Source organism: Amblyomma maculatum, chromosome 1 (genome assembly GCF_055883805.1).
Source record: "Amblyomma maculatum isolate TAMU_Amacu chromosome 1, ASM5588380v1, whole genome shotgun sequence".
In the NCBI taxonomy this organism is placed as follows: Eukaryota; Metazoa; Arthropoda; class Arachnida; order Ixodida; family Ixodidae; genus Amblyomma; species Amblyomma maculatum.
Window position 1 is genome coordinate 246,622,518 of NC_139344.1, and position 23,208 is coordinate 246,645,725.

The window sequence follows — 23,208 nt, forward strand, 5'->3', positions numbered from 1 at the left end:
GAATTCAGCAACTGGCAGCTGCCAAGGAGCCGGAAGAATAGTTCAAGAGAAGAAGCTTTGCAAAGTAAGGCCTCTAATCATGCGGCTGCGCTCTGCGTTACATGGCAGCCAGTGATGGGCACCTTCTATGCCTGATTCGTGGGCCATCATTCAGCATATCACAGTAACAAAATACGCCGAAGCAGACAAAAAAAAAAAAAGAACCAGTATTAATGAATCATAACCATATATATAGCACGCTGTAGATTATATATTTCAGCTCGTCGGCTAAATTAAACAAAACAGCACTGCAGTTTATTCGTATACGATGGTGAGAGTGAACAGTTATCTTTCGGGAAACTTCTGAAATGTGATAGCATGATGACAAACGACGATTGTCAATGGGAGTGTAAACAATAAACACATAAATATTTCTCTTTCCACAAAATGCTCACTAGTGGATAGCCCAATGCTGCACACCAGAGAATATCAGTAGCTGCACACCGCACAATATTATTGTCATGCCTAAACTGTGAAGTTGCAGACATAGTCACAAAAGCTTCACTACGCATTAGATATTAATGGCGGGACTGCCCTACGCACATGAATACTCACCTTCCTGCGTAAAATGTGCGTAGCGGAGGCAATTAATGGATTACCTTTTTTTTGTTTTGTTGAAGTCGTTCATGTGAAAGGTGCAGTGCTTGCAGTTAATGTTGTTAAAGCTTCCGTCGCTGAAATGCAACATCAAAAAGCTGTTGTTTTCGGTCGCCGCTTTCGCCACGGTTGTCTCAACCGAGAACACAAATGACGCACATGCCGGGTTCGTGAAATCTCTCAGTTATAAGCAGAGTTTCAGGCTTCACCAGTATGAATGCATTAACGATAAAAACGACAGCGATGTGAAGCGAAGGATGAGCAACCGATAGAAAAAGACGCGTGCCAGAAACGAGAAGCGTGCCACAACTATCACAGCTCGCGTGCAACTAATCCTCATACGGGGTTTCGGTACATCAAAGAAAAAAAGGAAATCGTTCAGAAGCGCGGCATCCCTTCGCCAGAAAGCCCCACGTGGGCACCGCTGAGACGATCTCCCTATCCTAAAGTCATCATAATCGTCATAAACCCGGACGATACGCTCAATGGAGGACACAGGCATCTCCCAACGATCTCCAATTAGTCCTGTCCAACTCCAGCCGTAGCCCCGGTCATCCCATCCTCAATAATCTCATCTGCCCACCTGACTCGCCAGCAGCGTGTCTTTGAGCCGGTTCTGCCTCCCTCGTGGACCGAGCTTCTGACCGAGTATGCCAAACGAGGACTTGTAATGGCCGCAACTGACCGGAAATGAGTAAACATGCTTAGCTGTGAGTGGTAACGCGATGAGAAGCAAATTATACGGGAGGGTAAGGACAGGCTTTCGACGTTCTCCTGTTAGGAGATGTCTAAGCGGCCCTCTAATCTTTTATTTTATGGTGAGTGTAACCCATGAAAGCCTGTATAAAAAAAAATTAAAATAACGGCACCTTGACGTAAACATTTCAGTCAGCTGATTCTCGAGATGATCTAAAACTTCTGAATTGGCTTTGTGTTTCTGATGCCAGTAAATAAAAAGTTAGCCGTTTAGTCTTTAATAAGTAATTAATTTCGAAAACAAAAAAATACCGCACGCTATGCTTCGCGACTCGCAACTGCACTTGGTCAGTTTCACCGAGCTAGGACACTCAATCTATTGTAATAGTTTGGCTACATTTAGATGGGACACCCGATACAGTATGTGCTACTTGTTCTCAGCAGTCGTTTTGCGCAACTGATCTTAACTGCATGTATACTGTTCTTGCCGGGACGAGGCTCAAACCTTCACGTGGTCTGCTTCGGCATTGAATACAGAATGTAATTGATAACGTAAACACCTGTACGTATGTAGGACAAAAATAACAATCTAACCAGATTAAAAGATAAACAAGATTACAGTAGGGAGTTCAGGAACTAACATACGTTCCTCACAGCGTCACAAAACGAACTGCCGGAAAAAAATTCACCTTGCACAGGGACATTTCATGAGAAAGTTTGTGTGAGAGCGACAATAGGGACTCTTTATCTGGAGTGGTAGAGGTGGAACTCGCTTATTACCGCAATATGTCGCCAACAGAACATGTATGGCTGTTCTGCAACGCCGGGCTGCTCAACACGAGGGACGACGCATGCACCCCATGGGTGGAATTGCACAGGGAGGCCGTACCAATGCGTTCCTGGAGGACGCTCCAACGAGCCCAAAGGCCGCTTTCACAACCTGAATCGTTACGGGACATGGCGAACTGTCCTTTTATGAGCTAAGCTTACGTATCAGCAGCCCCAAACCTACGAAGACATCAATAATGGAAAGCCTCATAAAAGACCCTCGCTCAAGCCCCTAAATGCTAAAGGCGCGGCACAGCTCATTCAATGCACTTAATAAGGGCGTTGCATATTCAGTATAATCCCTTAAAAACGGTCTCCTGACTAATGGGTGTAGACTGCAGCGGCATATACATCCTATGATGTCAGTATACACGTATAATCGTCGGGCGTCGGCATAACGCAAACGGCGCAATGTAGTGCGGATGGCCAAGAAGTAGTTGAGGCGCATACGGCTTTAAGGCAGTGCGTAGAGTGAAGTCACCGAGAGGGGCATTTTTTTTTCTCCTTTTTTTTTTTTCTTTTTTAAGACAGGCGCTATATGAAAGGGTGAATTATACGCAACAGGCGTTTTTCATTAGCCGTCTTCCAGATAAAATGGCTTAGGATCTTGTGTGAAGCTGTGCCACGAATCGTCCGTTCTACGGACAGTATCCTGATGCGGTGCTCCACCCCAACCGCACAGTGCCGGGTGTATCACAGTGGGATCGTATATCGCAAACATCTCCTTTTGCCGCGCCGCGATGCGATTAAAGAAAGGCTTTCGACTCTGGGCTGGCACGTGTAAGAAGCCCGTGGGCATGTTCCGCGTGAGACTGAATCCACATGGCCCCTAAGCATCGCGTCTGTCCGCGACTCGCTCTCCGGTTACACTTCAGAATAAAACGGCCCGAGGAGTTGGATGACCGACCGGCGTCGCTCATCTGAAGCCTTTCCTGCACCATACAGTCACGTGTTTTGTGTTCGCTTCGGGATCCGAAGTGTCCGGCAATGCCTGCGACGCCACGCCGTTAAATATGATCGATTGTAGGAGGTTAGAGTCGAAAACTGCATTCGCAGCTTTCAGAACATGATTTATGAGGCTTTTTCCAACTAGCATTGGCAAAAAGCGAATTAAAGTTGAAGTTGCTATTAAAATGGCCATGGTGCCAGGATAATAAAACTGATAGCACATAATTAGGACCATTTGTTTTCACTCTAAGGGCCGAATTACGCTCTTATCACATCACAAAAACTATCACAAAATTGTCACAAAATTGTCACAAAATTGTCACAAAATTGTTACAAACCGATCGGCTAGCCATGCTCCTATTGGTCGATTCCGGCCGGCTGACCTTTCAACCAATAGAAATGGAGGCTGGTTGACAGGTTTGTGACAAATTTTGTGATGTTATGGTAGAGTAATTCGGCCCCTGGCTGGTGTGACTGAATTTATCTACAACTTCGCGTGCCATTCCAAAAAAGATCAGCGCTTTTAACAGCTGAATGTACTTAGAGAGAGCATGCACGATCGGAGGCGCGCCAGGTAGGGTAGTTAACAGAATATTATGGACGACGCTTCAGCGCTCAAACTCTTCCGACCCGCTACGTAGTGAACATTAGTGTACTTTGGACATTTATATAAAAAAAAAAAGTAATTCCGCTTATACGCTGCCTCACCAAAGCTGGAAAACTTTCTATTTGCCTTGGACAACCAGAAGGAAAGGTTGGAACGCCGAAGCCTGGTCCATACTAAGGCGAAAGCCTTTAATGGCTCATGCTTTCGTTGTCCCGCTTTTGCGGCGCTCTGATTGGCCGAGGCGGGATGACGTCATAGAGGTCTCGACCAGTCACAGAGCCCCACCACAGTATGCGCGAATGCGTGCTTTATATGGCCAGATGTCAATCAATGTTCAATTACGAAATAATAAATTAATTAACTAATCATCAATTGATTATTAATCAGGTAACTCATTAATTAATAAATTTAATTATTAATCACCTGTTTAAGTAATAAATTATTACCTACTCATTTACTAATTACTAATTAATCACGCACTCAGGCTTTCGTCTTTCACTAATTTAGTCGCTAAAGTCCCTCGTAATTTTTGTTCTGCCCTGGACCGTGTAAACCACATTTATGTTTGCAAAAAGGGGAGCGCTTGCGGACGCCGCAGCAATCTGGGGGTGCATAACAGCTATACTTCCCATAGGAATGCATGAAAGCGAATGTTTTCGAAGCAGTTTTCTGATTCCATAGGATACGTATGATATCTTCCTTCGGTTCAGAGCAACCATAAATATTTTAGAACAAAATTAGAAAGTATCAAATGCCATTTGAAAGGGGGGTGGTGGTGGGGGGGGGGGATATTTTTAAAGCACCGCGAAACTCATGAGGGTAGGATTCAAGAGTGCTACGCATAGAAATATAAGCAAAACTTACCATAATATTTTTTCTCGTTTCGAAGTGTTAAAAATTTACGAGCGCTTTCAAGAAACGTTTGGCAACGTAATCTACGTCATTCCGGAGGCAATCTTTTTTTTTTTTTTTAACTCCGATAAAAATATGAGTTGTGAAGTAATACATCTCGCCGACAGGCTCGCTATTCGCTGGGTGTTTTTCCCGAATCTCGGAACCTTCTCGTGTAGCCTGATATGATGCCGCATGCGCTAAATTTGCTTACTGATACAGTTCGTTCAAGGTACGTGGCCAAGGCAAAACTATAAATTCAAAAAGCGCTTTTCAAACGACATGAGAAGGGAACGGAAGATAATGGCTCACTGTAGCAGACGAAGGCGCAGACGGCGTTCTATTCGAGCGCAGACGAGGCCGTTGTCCACGAACGCAACTTGTGTGAGCAAACGAGGGATTTAGGTTGTCTGATGCTGCGGGCTGTTCGTTTGAGGAGTGGCTTCAGCTTAGAAGTTAGTATCATTTGAGCGGCAGCATTTCAAAGTGAATGTGCCCTGCGTGGCAGCGTCTCGGACGACACAAGAAGCTGTCGCGATTGCGAGAAACACCGAGCGGATAATGAGCTTTTCAAGGGTAGGTCAGTATTTACAATACAGATTTGTTTATGCATTTTGATACTCGATTGACTTCAAAACGACGTACCATACTTTGCCACACTTTTTCTTCAAAATACTCACTAAATTTAATCATCGGCCGCATTTATTCGAGCTTTGAAACTGGAAAATTATTTTGTAAGCTTTCCTTGCATGTGTTTCTGAGGGTCGTGTTCCCGACTTGTGCCCCCGTACATTTCGCGGTGTTGTATAAATTTCTACTACACCTTCATACATTCACAATATGTCTTGCGATGTTCATGGTTGCTCTGCACCGAATGACGTCATCATAGGTGCAGTGTGAAATCAGAAAACTACTTTTAAAATATTTGGCTACATGTATTTCTACAGGCGCTAAGCCTTCTTTGCACTCCCCTCCGGGGTGGCGCAGTGGTTACGGCGCTCGACTACTGTGTCGAAAATGCGGGATCGTATCCCGGCCTCGGCGACCGCTTTCCGATAGAGGCGAAAAGCAAGGCCCCCGTGAACTCTGCGATGTCAGTGCACGTTACAGAACCCCGGGTGGTCGAAATCCCCGGAGTCCTCCACCACGGCTCGCATAGCCTGAGTCGCTTTGAGACGTTAAACCCCACAAACCAACCAACCTTCTTTTTACCCCCGGTCGGCCTTGCCTGGCGACTGCAGCGCCACCGCATCATGCGTACGTCACAGATCGGTGTTGGTCTATACGCGCAACCCAAATTTGAGCACAACGGATAAGTTCAGCATAACGTTATTAAGAGTCATTTTGTTCAAGTACGCATTGGTAATGAACATTTACAGCATGCTAGAATTGTTCTATAATTCTCTCCTTTTCTCTGTGCCTTCCCGCATTTGTGGCACCATTTTAATGTCAAACGAGAAATGGTTTATGGCAACACGATGAGGGGCTTATATTCGTTCATTTCTGCGGTATTATTTTTATAATTCCTTTTTCAAATTTAGGAAATGTTGAGCGCAATTAAGGCAACAGACCCCCCCCCTTCCCTTTTTTTTAGAGCGCAGCTCTTTGGCGCTCGTTCCTGCGTTTCGCATCGTCGTCGCCGTTGTCCCTCGTAACCAGCTCCGCAGCCGGGGCAGCGCGCGCTCCTGCCGCCACCGTTCGCAGCTGTGGGTACCTTTGCCCCAATTCCTCTTCTTCCGTGGCGCGACCGCGAGTGTTCTCCGATTGCCGTGCGCGCTCCTGCCGCCACCGTTCGCCACTGCGTGTACCCTACCCCTCCCTCTTCCTCCGTGGCGGCGACCGCGCGTGTTCCCCGATTGCTGCGCGGGCTCCTGCCGCCACCGTTCGCGGCGGCGTGTACCTTTGCCCCAATTCCTCTTCCTCCGTGGCGGTGACCACGAGTGTTCTCCGATTGCCGTGCGCGCTCCTGCCGCCACCTTTCTCCGCTGCGTGTACCCTACCCCTCCCTCTTCTTCCGTGGCGGCGACCGCGCGTGCTCCCGATTGCTGCGCGCGCTCCTGCCGCCACCGTTCGTCGCTGCGTGTACCCTCCCCCTCTCTCCGTGGCGGCGATTGCGCGTGTTTTCCGATTGCTGCGCACGCTCCTGCCGCCACCGTTCGCCGCTGCATGTACCCCCCCCCCCCTCTTCCTGCGTGGCGGCGACGGTGTTCTCCGGTGGCCAAAGAGCCGGCTCGGCATCAGTGGATCACGGTGCGTGCATCCCAAGCTGAAACGCAGATCCACGTTGACTTGATTCGCTAGAGGCGTCAGAAGCATCAGTCAGTCGCTGCTATCTCTTCGCCGCGCAACGTTCCTATGGAATTACATCCCTGTTAAAGTGTTACAATCAAAGAACTTCGGATAAGGATTCGAAAACCATTTTTTCTCGTGTATTAGCTCAAGCTTAAGCAGTGTTTGTAACTAACTTACTGTCCTATAAGTCGAATAATTAGATTTTGTGATGGCTTTAGGCTACTTTTTTATTTTTGCCTAGCACAGCGGTTTTCCCACCCATGTGTGATTTCATATGTGCGGTTCTTTTTGTTGTAGTTGTTGTACAAAGGTAAGAGCATGCCTTATTAACATGCCTACACGTTGCAGTCTACTCATGATTTCATTGTTTTCGCTTTTTTTTTTTGTAGCGAAAGCTACATTGGCCACAGTCTCGCCATTTCACCGTACCTGTCCGAGAGAGGAGGGGAAGAAGAAGATAGGAGAAGAAGACAGATAACTCTAGTTGGTAGAGTCGAACGATAACAGCGAGTTGTTAGGGCAGAAAGTTCGTTCGAACGTTGTGACGACGGTGTGCCCCGGAGTTGACGTAGAGACGATGTCATACCACTAGAAGTCTTCTACACCCGAACGAGAATGAACAATGACGAGAGGCAAGCGGTGCTCATGCGGGAAGTGATTCCCCTGTGGCATAAATAAAGCTGAAGTCACAGAGTAAACTGATATGGGCAAAAGCCATGTCTATACTTTCAAGCCGAACCTAAACGTATACCCATGCAGATTGCTCTCGCGTAACTCCAGATTAAACCACAAGCTAAACCATCAGCTTTTTTTGTTTGTTTTTTTCTGCGTCGCCTGTCATTGTTACAGCATTGACCCTCCTGCTAAGGCCAGCACCTTGGCCTGCGGCTTCAATGAGCTTAATAAAAATGAAATGCATACATCGAAGTATGCATGCAGACGGGAAATATGCCTAGCGTCTCCAGTCGGCAACATCCTAGTAAAATTCGACGTGACTGGATTCCACTACAGTATTTTGCGCTTGGCAACAGGCTGACCCCACTTGCAAACGACTGGTCTCTCGCAATGAGATAGAGGACAAAGGCGGGGGAAATTGATGGCCCCTGGGCCTGCGCTTGAGCAAGGAAAGCGCAAAACAGGATGCTGCGGTGGCAGTCTCTAGTCACTCGAGGCAGGCTCCCTGCAGTTGTAAAGCTGTTTGAAAGGTCGTCGTAGCACGAGTTAGTTTCCCTTTACTCTCGATCGTGTGCTGCGCAAACGCTCCAAACTTTCACGTGCGTCATCCTTCTCGGTGTTTGCCACGCGCACACGCGTTTGCCTCTCTTCTTGTTTCTCTAGAGGCAGTAAACGCATACGGTTTCTTCAAACTCGGACTTCGCAATGATTCCCCGTATTGCGCGCACTAGCTCCGGCTGCTTGAAGCCTTTGAAATTGAAGTTTGAAGCCTTAAATATTGGCCCCTCAAAAGCAACACTGAAAGTTTCAGTGGCTCCCGTACGAAGCTTCGCCATGGGTTAAATTGAAGCTTAGCATTTAGCGCAATGACGTTAAGATCTTCAAGGCAGGCTGACTACCGAATTCACATTTAAAGAAAATAGTCAGCAAATATCCTGCGTTTATGCGTTGCCAGTAAGCTCTAACTCGAGGAAGTGCCGCACTAGTCTGGAGAATTTAATTCTTATGTATGCAGGAAAAAGAAAAAAAGAACGAAGTGTCTCAGGAGTGTACCTAGGTAAAGTGAATCAGTTTCAAAGCATTGAGTAACACCACCACCGCGGGATGCCGTGGTTTGTCACTGCACGGGCACCCACTGGCGAAGCGACAAACTCACGTAGAACCTCTTAATTTCAATTTACTGGCTCGGCGTCTGCCGCACGCGCCGGTGTGATTTAATTTATGCAGGCAGAAAACATGTAAGCTAAAACGCAAGCTTAAATTGCAACCGGCCGACTTCGGATGTGCGCAAGCTCTCTTCCGCGGTGTCTGAAATGAGCACTGCTAATATCTTCTGCGCGGAAGTTTGCATAAAGAGCTGCTCCCTAGAATGAAAGAAGGCAATTAGAAAGAGATGCAGGAACTAAACGACTCTATTTAAGAAAATGTGCACCACGGCTAATCACAGGAACACCAGAGAAGCCACAGAGTCCAGCTACGTTCACGAATACAAGCTCGCGCAATGTGAGAAGCGCGCTCTCTGAAGCCTCTTTTCATCAGTAGGGATTAAAAAAAAAAAAAAAAAAAAATTATCCGAGTGCGTTAATTAGATCAGCCGGTGTGTGACTTCATCGTGGTTAATTCTGCAGGAAACGGGCTTCATTCAACGTCGAAGTCAGCTCGGAAATTGCGCCGCCGACATATATCTGGCGGAGCAATAAAGCTGGGTTTGGCGAGCGTCAGTTTGTCCTGGCCCAGACGTCAATTACCGGTTGTCAGGCGGGGCGGCGACACGTGGGGAGAGAGAGAGAAGGCGATGCTCAAAGTATTCTCGGAACATGCGCCCTTCCCTTGTGGGGCAATCAACAGGCGCGCACAGAAAGCACAGAGATCACCCCAGATTGTCGATCCCGGTAGCGCTAGACAAAAGCAAATAGCGGACGCCCGCACTACAAACAGCGCACGGCGGAAAGGCCTCTCGTTCTTGCGCTTCCTACGCGTCTCTGAAGGTCATGGCCACGGCGAAGCGGCTCTGCTCCGTCACACGCGCGTGCTGCGTGCGTACCTACAGGGGGAAGCCAAATCGAAGTGGAGCACGGTAACATGTTGCAGGTCCGTTCTAGCGCGCTCTTGCATAAATTAGGACGTGCGCGATTGCATATTGGCCGGTGCATGGGTGCTGGCCGCCGTTCAAGAACTGAGCATAAGTGAGATCGATCGCCATTGCTTATCTGTCCACATGTCCGCTACCTTCTACTCGAATTACGCAGGAGCATGTTTCTCACTTCGGTTGAGCAAATCCTCGCGAAATGAACAACGCCTCTTGGTAGTTTACCGAAGAGATCAAAAATATCCAGCGGCTAGGAGCTAATCGGCTTCATGGCAGCTTGCGTTTTCCCGCAGGCTTTTCGGGCACTAAATGTCTTCCAATAAGCCGAATGGTTGACGCCGTGACTTCCTTTTGTCATTTACTCATTCAATCTAGTTTGCATTTGCCCTTGAATTATGTACTGCGCGTGGAGCTATATAGCTTCAAGCATAAGGCAACTAATATTCCAGACTGGTACATATGGTTAGGGAGCGCTTAAAGGCTGTACTTCTACTTAGGCCATCACGCCGATCTCGTAGCTCATTGGCAATACGTTTAGAGTGGTTCTCACAAATGCGCGCACATTGATGAGATGCTCGTATTTTGGTCACGGTATCTGCATATAACACCAAGCTGTTCGTGTGTGTAGGATTAAGTGCTAGTTTCGGAATTCTTCTGTGCAGTAATTTCGGGAACTATTTAATAATTCAGTATTGTAGCCAAAATGGTTTCACTGGGGTGTTGACGAGTAAATTGCCCCCTCGTTTATTATGTCCTTCTCAATTAGAGTCGCCGCTGTTGCACATTTGGGGGAGCAGCGTCAACTACAAGCAAAGATCGTAAGCGGCGTAGAGCATTTTTTTTTCTTATTTTCAACAAATTTCACTAATAAGTATTTTCACGTCTAATGTGATATTCAAAAATACGGACCGCTTTTCTTGCTTTCAAATAATGTTGGAATGTTTCATATACCCTAATAGTCCCCTCGTTTACTAGTACGACGCACTTTCTTCTTAGATTGGCCGCGCAGTGTGTGTGTGTGTGTGTGTGTGTGTGTGTGTGTGTGTGTGTGTGTGTGTGTGTGTGTGTGTGTGTGTGTGTGTGTGTGTGTGTGTGTGTGTGTGTGTGTGTGTGTGTGTGTGTGTGTGTGTGTGTGTTTGTTTGTTTGTGTGAAAATGAGGGTATGGCAATCTGTTATTGGATTGCCGGGTACATGACTTAAGGTCTCGATTGAAAAGAGGCTTGAGTGCTCTTGACAAATGAAATTTAAGTCTACAAAAGCTATTAGTCCGGTGGCCTAGATATGCCCTGCAGAAGCAAGCACTTAATTGGGGAGTTTATATCGTTCCTATCATATCAACAACTAATTTAGTAGGCCTGGCCTAGCCAGTGTTCGAGCTACTACCTCTATGTAACTGACTGCCTTATTTTTGCTATTTGCTTTTGTTGTGTTTGAGCAAACAAGCTTAATATTTTTATGGTTGTCATTTTGTTTTTCTGTTATTGAGTACTTCAACAGCTTTGTTATTGTGCTGTGTATACCGCAAATAAGCTTTCGTGCTTCTGTACTTGTTTATTCATATCTCTTAAGTATATTGTATCATTTACTGTTCTATACAGAGTTAGATATTTGCACACATCACACAAATTTACAGAGTTTATATTGCTCATCAATGCTACTTTTCCTGACGCTAGTACTTTGGTTTATATTTGTGTATTGTTTGTGTCATTTTATGTAACAATGTATCTGTTATTTATTATTTGAAATACCTTAAAGGCCCGTTAGGTATTTTGTAAGGGGGGCGGAAATATCTATACAGTGCTATATATACATAAAATGTAAGGAAACAGGCAAAAATACAAAGCATGGTAATTAATATATGAACAAACAAAATAGTACAGAAGAGCACATGAAACGACGCGGAAATAATTATATCACTAAGAAAAAGAAATACGCGACACAGGTTAAAGCAATGTTATGTTATGTTATGTTATGTTATGTTATGTTATGTTATGTTATGTTATGTTAAATTGTATATCGTGAGACCATCCTATAATTTGGTAAAAAGGAGCAGCCGGAGCCGCTATTCAGTACCAACCTCTCCTTTGTTGTTCATGTAAATAAAAAAAAAAACGGATAATCAATACGGCTACATACACAGCCACGACCCACGAAACATCGTGCACGTTACAAAGTTGTTCTTAATTTATGTTCAAGTAAGCGTTATTGTTGTCTATGTGTGCTGCGGCGCAGGCGGTTCCGCCACGCAAGACCAAGAACGCAACTATGCACTGAAAAACACCTTCACAATATTCAGTGTGGACCCCGCCATATGTAAGAGCCTGGCGCCACTCGGCTGAACCATTTCACCTTCTGGATATCCGACACCCGCGAACTGAAGCCACAGGCGGCATTTGAATCCACGGTCTTTGGGGCGTTCGATTGACCGGATGTCGGTATTCGACAGTCGGGCATCGGGCCGCCGGATGGTTGTGCTGGTTCAGCAGTCTGAAAACTGAGAAACCTAAAAAGAGCAGGGCACTACGCCAATACAGGTCAATGTTCTCCCACTTTTTGTACATCGTCCGCTTCTTGATTGTTTCATAACTTTAGTTCTTTTTTATGCATTAGCATTGCCCTTTGGCTGTTAAGCTGTTTAGTTCTCAATTGTTCTCATTTTTATGCATATCCCTACGAGCGCGGTCACATGGTCTAACACTTTTTTAATTCACTATTCGTTTATTCTCTGTCATTCCTGCGCATCTAAGTGCATTTGTTCTGTGCGTATTCAAAAATGTAAATATTATTTGTGCTTAGTTTATGGGACCAGTGAGAAGGACATGAACCGCAAGAGGGTACATCGACCTGTTCTCACAGTTTTCGCTGGTTCCGTTTCACTGCCACAAAGTTAAAATGCTGGCAGCATTTGATTCTCTTCTTTTTAATTAATTGCGCGCGCATCGGCCCAAATGTTTCTAGCGTGCTCCTTTATTTTTGGAGTAGCTATCCAGAAATTCGTCTTTAGAAAACCATTTGCTCTCAATATTTCTTCACAAGTGCACCCTTTTTTAGAAAAATAAATAAATAAATATACGCTACGCCCTTCCGTTCCATTTTGGATTGTTGTTTGGGAAATAAATATGTTATGTTCTTTTTATGTGATGTTCTGTTCAGTTATTAGCCACGAGGTACTACGTCCATTATGTGGATGTATTTAAAAAAAAAAATACATCCGCTGGCACCATGTTATAGGGTACGCAGAACGAACAATATAAACTCAATTCGATTATTTATTTTTCGGCATGGTTACAAAGGCAACTCTGAATGACCCCTGGACTTTTACACTCGGCAACTTGACGACGGTCATAGCCATTGCCGAAAGTTATCCGCACACACAATCTGCGGATAACTTTCGGTGATGGCTATGCTTACTTTCTTAATAAAATGTCTATTACTATTACTACTACTACTACTTTCACCTTAATAAATTACCATCACAAGTCATGAACCTATATGTGGTATTTGTCCTGAAAATGCAACACAGGTCTACGATTTCAAGCAATTTCACCTGTCAGCGCATCTCTTTCGTCTCTTCAGATCAAGTTCCTTCAGAAAATTAATTCGGTTAGATCTCGGTATACTTGTTCCGTGTATACGTACCATGGACGCTATGCGGGGTGCAGAAATTAGGTCGCTGGTTCACATTTCTTATTTTGCACGGCGAAACGAGATCAAATTGTCGCGTTCACTGCAGTATAGACACGTACTTCTCAAATAACAACGGCAGCGCCGATGCTCTAAGAAATTTATAAAAAGAAAAAAAAAATAAAGAACCAAGAAACGCTGGCGAGCGTGTACAAGATTGTTCTTGCAGCCGGCGTGCACGAATGAGAACGGATGTGCATTTTCGGAGAGTAACTGTTCTTGTTGTGGATTTGTCCGGCGCTGAAGCCAACAAGAATTCTGCACTTGGCAGTAGAGGGTCTCCCGCCGAACAATACATCCTTAAAGCGGTAACCGCATGAGGCGACAACCCCTAGCGATCCATCGCGCGACGCTACCGCCAACGCCTGTCGTTGTCGCTGGTGCATACCGCACGGAGCGACGGGGTTCATGCGACAGAGGCGCGTTTTCAGCGTTGCTCTGTTACTGCCGCCTCGTCATTCGGTCAAGGGGAGTGCAATCACGCTATATCCCGTTTCTAACACTAGACAGCATCATCATCATCATCATCATCATCATCATCATCATCATCATCATCATCAGCCTGATTATACCCACTGCAGGACGAAGGCCTCTCCCATATGTCTCCACTTAACCCGGTTCTGTGCTAGCTGCATCCACTTGACCCCTGCGAACTTTTAAATCTCATCCGCCCACCTAACTTTCTGCCGCCCCCTGCTACGCTTTCCTTCCCTTGGAATCCAGTTTGTTACCCTCAGCGACCATCGGTTATCCTCTCTTCGCACTTCATGTCCTGCCCCTGTCCATTTCTTCTTCTTAATTTCCACTAGAATGTCGGTAACTTGAGTTATTTCTGTGACCCACTCTGCACGCTTCCTATCTCTTAATGTTACCCCTACCATTTTTCTTTCCATAGCCGTCTGGGTTGTCCTCAACTTAAGCAGAACTCTCTTGGTTAGCCTCCACGTTTCAGCCCCATAGGTGAGTACAGGCAAGATGCAACTGTTGTATACTTTCCTCTTGAGCGATACCGGTAAGCTGCTAGTCATAATCTGCGAGTGCTTGCCAAATGCGCTCCATCCTAATCTTATTCTTCTTGTTATTTCCTTTTCATGGTCCGGATCTGCGGTTACTACCTGTCCTAAGTAGACATATTCGCTAACTACTTCCAGTATTTCGCTACCTAATGTAAACTGCTGTTCCTTCCCGAGGCTGTTGAACATTACCTTAGTCTTCTGCATATTGATTTTCAAGCCTACCTTTCTACTTTTCCTGTCTAGGTCATCAATCATTATTTGCAGTTCATCCCCCGAGTTGCTTAGCAAGGCAATGTCATCAGCAAATCGCAGATTACTGAGGTATTCTCCATCTACCCTTATCCCTAACTGCTCCCATTCCAAGTCTCTAAGACAGACAGCATGAAGTACGATAAAGCACTGATGAAATTTCTTGTAATGCACCTCATTACAAAGGGTCACAGCGCAGCGGTGCGCTACTACACTGCGATGCCGACTTGCACTGCAAGCAGTGACAAATTTCTCCTGCTCCTTTCGAAAATTAATAATATCTAGCCAATAGCCCTTTTTTTTTTCTTTTGCTACCCTTCCAAGCTTTTACTGGATTGTCTCGATGCACTCATATATAGACGGATCAGACGAAGTGAGCGCGTGCAGGCACCAAGTTCTTCGCCCAAACTAGGCTAGGAAAACAAACTTCACACGGAAAGCAAAAAAAAAAAAAAAGAACAGAACGGAAGCTGAGCACCCCAAAGCCTTCTGCGATTGGCTGCCTCGCGAGCCACTTCCGGGCGACACGAAAAATTTTCTAAAAACCCAGAAACTGAGCGACAGCGACGAGCGGCAATGCTTTGGCGGCCCTCAGCCCGTCGCGCGACGGCGTAGCGTGGCGTGACGCCGCGAATTGTCGCCTTATGCGGTTAGCGCTTAAATATCTCTTAATTGGACGCAGGGGACCCCATCACCGCTCTCTCCTCGACTTCATTAGATTGGCCAACCGTTCCTCATTTATTTAATAGCCATTGCTTTTTTTGTGTGTGATATCTCCCTTTATGCCCTGAGGTAATAAACAACGTTATAAAAAAAAGATCTGTAAGTGTGCGTTTTTTTTTTTTTTTAATGATCGGGAGCGGGATATTGCACAAACTCACTCAGTTTAATGGCTCCTGTTCAAGGCGCTATAAAATGTAAGGTTCGCAAACATTAACCCCTACTGAACAGGCTGTGGGCGAAATATCGCCTCGCGGTGGGTGCTCTTAGTAAAGTTTCTAACTCGTCTCAGCCAAAGTCATGTGTGTGACTCACTGGTCAACACACTGGCGGTAAGCACGAAGTTGCCTGCTCACAGCGCTGAGAACTATACCCAAATAAAACCCGTCGGCAATTTTAGTGCTCTTCTATAGGCATGCAAGTCACATCTTTTTATTCTTTTACGAGGTAAGACTGCAGCATGGTGTGCTTGCAAAGTACACCATACAGTTTATTCTCGCGGGGTGAGGCGAGCGTCCTTTCGGCTTCTGAAAAGACAGAGCGAAGGAACCAACATTATTATTTTCTTTACTCTACCTTACTCAGCGAGCACTTGCACTAACTGCCAGCCTGTACAGGTCTCAGTAACGTCATAAGGAATCTGCCGTAAACTTACTCCCTTCTACTCAAAAGAAGAACAAGAAAAATGTATGGTTGTAGTCTGGAAAGGCCTTAGTCTGAACTCAGAAACCGTTAGTAAGACCGAAAACTTCGGAGAGAGTTAAGTGCGGAGTGTCGCGGAGCTTCCTCTCCGTGGAGAGCTACAGAGCGTGAAGTGTTTTTGCAAGGTCATGAAAACACCAGCTGCCTGGCGCTACTTCCGGCCGGGACCACGGCCTGATCTGAAGGACAAGAGATGCGCGCCATGTAATCCACATTCTGCTCCCCCAAATCCCCAAAATAAGAGCTCTCTTCCCTCCCCTAAGTGGCGCCAAAGCTTTCGCAAGCCGTATGCACACCGTCCATGTGTAGACGCAGTGACTCTGCCCTAGCACGAACTTTCTTTCACTCTCTCGTTTGCGATGAAAAAAAGAAAAGAATGCCCTCTCGAAACAAGAGGAAGGTGGTGCATCACTTATTCATTGCAACGCGTCTCATTGAAGACGAGCCGCCACGCAAAGTGGCTTCACTTGACGTCTCCAACGAAGATGCATGCACTGTTCACGCAAGGCAATTTGCATTGGGGCGGGCGTCTTCTTTCTACGTTTTATTTTTATTTTTCTCCCCGTAATTTCACCCAAGACGAGGATTCGGAGCACGCAGCGCGGCGAGACACGTGCGTTATGCTGCAGAGAAGACTGCCGCATTGCGAATGAATGTCTTTATCTATACGTAGAAGGCAAGGCGCAGGCCAAACATGTCTAAGGAAATGCCGCGATTGCTACTGATTACCCTGAAAAGACCGTTCCAGTGCGAAAATCTAAAATAAAGACCCGCCACGCCTTGAAGTAACAAAAGTAAGCGTCACGCGTTCGGGTTTTGATGTCCCTGTCGACTATGGCGAATATGCTCTCGTGACAGTTTGGCACGCTTTTATGAGTTCGCTCATCGCTGTTTGTAAAGCCCATTAATGAACCGAAAGTAGCGGCCTTCTTTGGACCCTAGTCTTTCCCTTCTTCGCGCCGCGGTAGTAACGAGCCTCTCATTGGCCGAGGAGTCATGGTCATGTGTTTGCAGGTGCTTTTTGCTCCGCTGCAGTCGCCGGCGCTTCCTTTGATTTTTGTGCGATGTAATTTTGGTGCGAAGCGTTTCGCACACTTTGGAGTCATATACGCGTTCCCGCTACGCCTAACATATGCATGCATAAGCGTGCAACAACCGAGCAGGGGATGGGGAAAGACTTCTCTTTATTCCATGCCGGGCAACAGCAACGCGGCTCGCCGAAAGGTTTGGTTGCACAGGATCGGCGCGACCGACTCGATAATGCGCCTTTGAGATATAGCTGGCCGTCACAGTTTTTTCTTTCTTTCTTTCTTTCTTTCTTTCTTTCTTTCTTTCTTTCTTTCTTTCTTTCTTTCTTTCTCTCTCTTTCTTTCTTTCTTTCTCTTTCTTTCTTTCTTTCTCTTTCTTTCCTTCTTTCTTTCTTTCTTTCTTTCTTTCTTTCTTTCTTTCTTTCTTTCTCTCTCTCTCTCTCTCTCTCTCTCTCTCTCTCTCTCTTTTTTCTCTTTTGAGCGGGAGTTTTGGTATGAAGCGCTATAGCGACTGCAGTCCTTTTTTTCGCAGTAAATGGCGTTTCGGGTGCACATGGATTATTTCGCTCGCAGGCTAAAAACGCCGCGACTCGTGTTCTCCGCGCTCCGGCGTTCAGGCTGCTGACTCTTCAGTTCTAGCTTCGATGTTGCGTGATTGCCAGGCGTATTGGTTTGGTTTCCGTCGGACTCGTTCGCAGGATCGTCTCGAAAGTTACGCTTCGTTTTGTCATGCTGCTCGTGGGTTAGCTTTGGCGTTACGCGCATTGCTGGGCGCATTTGTTCTGACGAGGTTGTTACCAAAGCCGGACGTTACCGCGCCAAGGCACAGTAACGATACTTATCTCCGTTACAGTCGAGCGTGATTTCAAGGTTATCGCGTGAGCATCGACCGAGAACATGAACGGCGCCATGTCCCAGAATCATCTGGCTTGGCCAGGGATGTATCAGGTTCAGGCCAGCTTCCCTCATTCTCTTTGCTGTTCGTTAGGCAGCCGCCATTCCCTTCTGGGCAAGTAGATTTTAATCCTTGTTTCGTTTTGCTCTAGCGAACAGGCAGTGATCGTACTGCGCGCGACGTATTCATTTAATTTCTTCAGTATTATCTAGAATTCTACGTTATCAAGCTGCATATGGCGTGTGTAACGCCACTGGTGCCGAGGCAGGAAGTAGAACATTTTTGCGGGCTAGTTGGCAGTAGCTATGGGTCACCCCAAGGAGGTTTAAAAAAAAAATCTGCTGGAGCGGAGGCGACGCTCCTGAGCTGAAGCCGCGCGCCGCCATCTTGCCATAGTAAAAAAACGCGCCGTCCGCCGTGGTGCGTAGTTGTCGCGGTGTCTTTCGGATGTTGCAGTGAAAAATGGTTACTTCGTGCTTTGCGTACGGCTCTACAAAACGAACGAAAAAGGGCTCCGGGATTACATTTCACTTGTAAGATGAACCAATTTTTGAGCATATTGAAAACGCATCTGTTTGTCGCGGCGCATGTTCACAGCTCGTAATCCGGCTCAGCATTCACATCTGACGGTCACAACTTATAAGGCGAAAGCTATGGCTCATACTCGCGGCGTCCGTCCGTCCGTGCCTTGGAACGGTGCCAGCTGTGGCCTCTCCCCTGCACATCGGCGCACTCCTCCTGTCCCCCTACCAACCATTTGCGACGGTGGGGGCGCAACTGCGCATAGCAACCGTGATGTCACGTGTCGGTGGGCGGGGCGCGCTCGCGTCAGCGGCGGCGGCAGCAGGTGCATGGTGTAAGTAGACAGGTGCAGCGACGCTCCTTCGACAGGCGTCTGGGTGCAATCGAGTGAGTGAGACGCATGGCGCCGAAGCGGCCTAGTGACTGTGCGGCAAGCGGTGCGGAGAAGCAGAGACGGACGCCTGATTCCTCCAAAACGAAACGTGAGAAGAAGAATGAGCGGATGCGTGTACGCCGGTTGAACATATCACCGGATGCGAAAGCACGCGAGGCCGAACGCAAGCAGCAACAGCGGCTGCTCAGATCATCGTTTATGGGCCTAGTGCGCTGGTATGGAGGCGCCACTGCTCCGGAACAAGTAGCGCCACCTCCCGCCGGCGCACCCATATGTGGTATGTCTGCTCGTCGGAGAGAGGCGGCGGAGTGAACGCGAAGTCTACTCTTCTCGGCAGAAACCTTGTTAGAAGAAAACGTTTGTCGGTGATTTCCTGCCTCCTGCCACACGCGTACATAACAGACACATGTACCATGTGTGTGTGTTGAAAATAAATCAAAAGCAAAGCGAAGAAAGCCGCTACCCATTCATGTCAGACCCGTCTGGTAGAAAGCCGCCGGCGCTTTGGGCGCAGCGCGTCGTCGGCGCGCGAGAGCTCCTGCTGGCGGCTCTACGGGTTTTTTTCTTCTTAGGAGCGTTTATCGCCGAGAAATTTTGATTAAAAAATCTTCCCGCCAATCGATTCAAAATCGCGACTTCCTTGCCATAGAGGACGTGTTGCCACATGACGTGGCCACTGGAATCCGCGCTAGAAATTGGCGTCGACGCAGGTGACGCCTAGTGCTTCATTTTTCTGACTTGCCTGTATAGCTATAGCTAACAGTACATGCGTTTAAGGGGATAATGTTTTCATCTTGGATATAACGCTGTATGTACCCTGTCCATACAACAGGCCGATTTTAATTAGTTCCCTACCATCACTCGAGACCGTCAAGTGCACTGTGGCAGAACATGCGACCAAAATTGCTTGTTCTGCTCTTTAGGTGTTTAGTCATCGTCTTTTTTAGCGCAGTGCATTTTTTCAATCATGACCAAAATCCGGTCAAAATTATTACAGTTACAAAATATCGGAAGACTCGAATAAAGGTCAACTACCAAATGCATTGGTGTGTCTGTGCTCGTGAGGACGTATATATCCCTAGTTTTAATTATAAGGAAAGTATAACTGTGGAGGCACGAAATGCTCCGTATAAGGTTCTGTAAGGTTGTGTAATGCTGCCGAGGGCTATTGCAAGCCCTGTTCGATAGCTGTCTGAGATACGAAGCGGCGAAGTGTAATCTACGTAACAGAGTTTCAGCCCATCCTGAAGATTATACGGCAACTCGCTGTCCTTGCTTGCCCGCTACTCCAAGGGGTCACTCAGGACGCGCACATGTCACTGCACATGCGCTGTGGGCACACGTCTGGTCTAGCATATACGTCCATGCAGATGCACCACCGGTATACACTAAGCTACCTGATATTTGGTCTGGCATAGACGTTCAAATCTCCTTTCATTGCAAGTGATCTAGGACGTTATTGCGCGCTGAGAATTCGCCTGTACATGAGAGCTGTGCATGTCGGTGCGGATTTGCATTAACAAAAGTACGTAGGAAGACAGAACGCAGAAGAGAAGTACGTTGGACAAGTAGAGGTCGACCGATGTGCTTCTCCGCAGTGTTCCATCTCCGTGCGCTGTAATCCATGATTTGGCAGGAAGCTCCGCTCCCTCGCACCTCATTACGCACGACTTCGATGCTTCTGGTTCGTAAAACGACCGATTTAATCTGTGTGCCGAAACGAATCGGCCATACTAATCAAGCGTCTTGCGTTACGGAGGCTGGTTCTGCCCCAGCTAACCAAGTTAGTTTGCCACGTTTCGCGACTCGCTGACGTGCATGCACGCGAAGTAATCATGAAATGTAGCCAGTCTCCACGCGGAGCCGAATCAATCTGTATAGGTTATGCAACGCTGTCCCGCGCCAGTGACACGGAGTGCGTTGCAATGCGAAAGCAAGTTTACGAAAACACGTGGCTAACAAACAGACGTATATGTAAGAACCGTCGACGGCTGGCTGACCGCTATCGTTACGAGGAGGCAGGGGGGTAAAGGTACTGCGTAGCAGTGACCTCCGTGAAGGAACGGGTTTGGTTTAGTGTCCCGTGAATTCGTCCAGTGGTGGCACGCCTAAGCGATGAACCCGCACTGCGACACCGTTATAATGCGTGGAGGCGAGACGTATTGCACTATTCTAAATTTCCCGCTGTGAGCTACGCACGAAATTGTGGTGCTCAGCGCACTTGCGCATTCACTTTAATTCCACAGCATACAAGCGTATAGCGGAACTCGTTAAGCGTTGGAGCGCTCTGAACCGGTACTTTCATCACGTCATCGCTGCCCTGTCCCAAATGATCATGCAGCCAATTTTTTTGAGCTCGCAATGTACGGTTCCAGACAGAGCCAACCAGTAACAGGTACATTTTGTACTTACCTACCCTTCTCACATATTTTATGGGATTGCCAGGTGTGAGTGTTATTTCAGGCTCGTGCAAGTTTACGCAGCCTATGAAAAGAAAGGAATAGCCATCATGCAACGGTTTGACGCTGCTCCTTTCTGAAATGCACCGGCCCAGCAACACTGCGAACAGGTTTGAGTTTGGGTTGTAGCGTTTAACGTCCCAAAGCGACTCAGGCTATGAGAGACCTCGTAATGGAAGGGTCCGGAAATTTTGACCATCTAGGGTTCTTTAACTTGGCATGACATCACACGCACACGGACGCCACTCTGTTTCGCCTCCATCATCGAAACACTGCGAACATTATCTCAATATTGACTATTAAAGTTGTAGATCTTCTCTAAAAACAGTTAGCTACGTTGTTTCCATCACGATACGACTCACGCCACCCTAGTTATAGGCCTTCAAAAATGCTGTCACGTGACCAGCTGTTACTTTAAATCATTCGTCAAGTGCGTACAACCAGCTTCATCGTAGAGAGCACGGCCCAGAAAAGCAGATTTTTTTTTTTTTTTTTTTTTAAATCTCGGGCGCGACTCGAGGCTTAAAAGTGACGCCGCAACCACGAGGAAGTTTTTTTTTTTTTCTCTCCTTTTGTTTTTGCACTATGCGTCGTTTTTGGCTGGTAAAATATCACTTTGCATAAACGCTAGTTTGATGGAAACAACGTAGCTACCTGTTTTTCGAGAAGATGTACAACTTTTGCATTGACATTCCTTCTCTCAAGCCAATAATTACAAAAATAGCTAATTAGTCTTGACTAATTAATTAAATTTAGTGAATGAAAAGAATGCCGGAAGTTAGCATAGGCGACTCTGAGCAGCTCTGAATTGGTTTCACTGTGCTATGGGTAACCGTATTTTCTAAATCTTGGTCCAAGTTAGCTGGGACACCCTATATATATATATATATATATATATATATATATATATATATATACATGTGTGTGTGTGTGTGTGTGTGTGTGTGTGTGTGTGTGTGTGTGTGTGTGTGTGTGTGTGTGTGTGTGTGTGTGTGTGTGTGTGTGTGTGTGTGTGTGTGTGTGTGTGTGTGTGTGTGTGTGTGTGTGTGTGTGTGTGTGTGTGTGTGTGTGTGTGTGTGTGTGTGTGTGTGTGTGTGTGTGTGTGTGTGTGTGTGTGTGGAGAGAGAGAGAGAGAGAGATTATGCGTTGAGCTCATTTATGCGTGTACGCAAAACGACCTGTGTTCAGCAAGGAAACATGCACTTCTATGTATTTAGTTGCAATAAATTCTTGTACAAATCGAAACTAAATACAGCAAATGCGTACTGTCACAAGCAAAACAATGGGGACGCAAGGTATGTAAACGCCAGCGAAAAGGATGTACACGATGAAAAAGCGAACGTTCGCGCGTGAACAAATCTTCCCTTTTCTTGGGGCCTGTGTGGCTGAATCCAGCCCACAAGCTTGGCAAACGAGTTGGTTTGAGTCAAACGTACGAAGCAAGAATCGCGAATCTACCGAGATTAAAAATTACGCGTCAAAGGAGCTGCTGCGCACAGGGTATCTCATTTGCCAGGTTTCCCGCGGCGTGCACGCGCGCCTGGCTCGCTGCGAAGAAGCGACCCACGCACGTCGAGCGCGAGAAATATGGCACTGTGGAATGCGCGGCCCCAGCGAAATAGCGGAGAAAGTGCGTGTTGGTGAAGAAACGCGGTGCGAGAACATGTGTTTCGAAGCGGAGCATGCAAAAAAAGGGATGACAAGCGCCAACATTGACAAGACATGCTGACAAGTAACATAGCGAGAGAGAATTTTACGTTCTAGCCTATACAAAGCACACAGCTCTAGTTTACAAATCAATCTGGAGCAACAAAGCAATTTAGCAGCTATCGTTATAGTTATAATTATAGTTATAATTATTCTGTCATCACAGGCA

At 46.6% G+C, this 23,208-nt stretch overlaps 1 protein-coding gene across 1 annotated transcript in view; it reads right to left on the reverse strand.

The window, feature by feature from the left end:
• The window catches only part of LOC146206157 (putative monocarboxylate transporter 5), a 68,280-nt gene that overhangs the window by 42,846 nt on the left and 2,226 nt on the right, over nt 1-23,208 (reverse strand). The gene's annotated exons all lie outside the window — the stretch shown is intronic.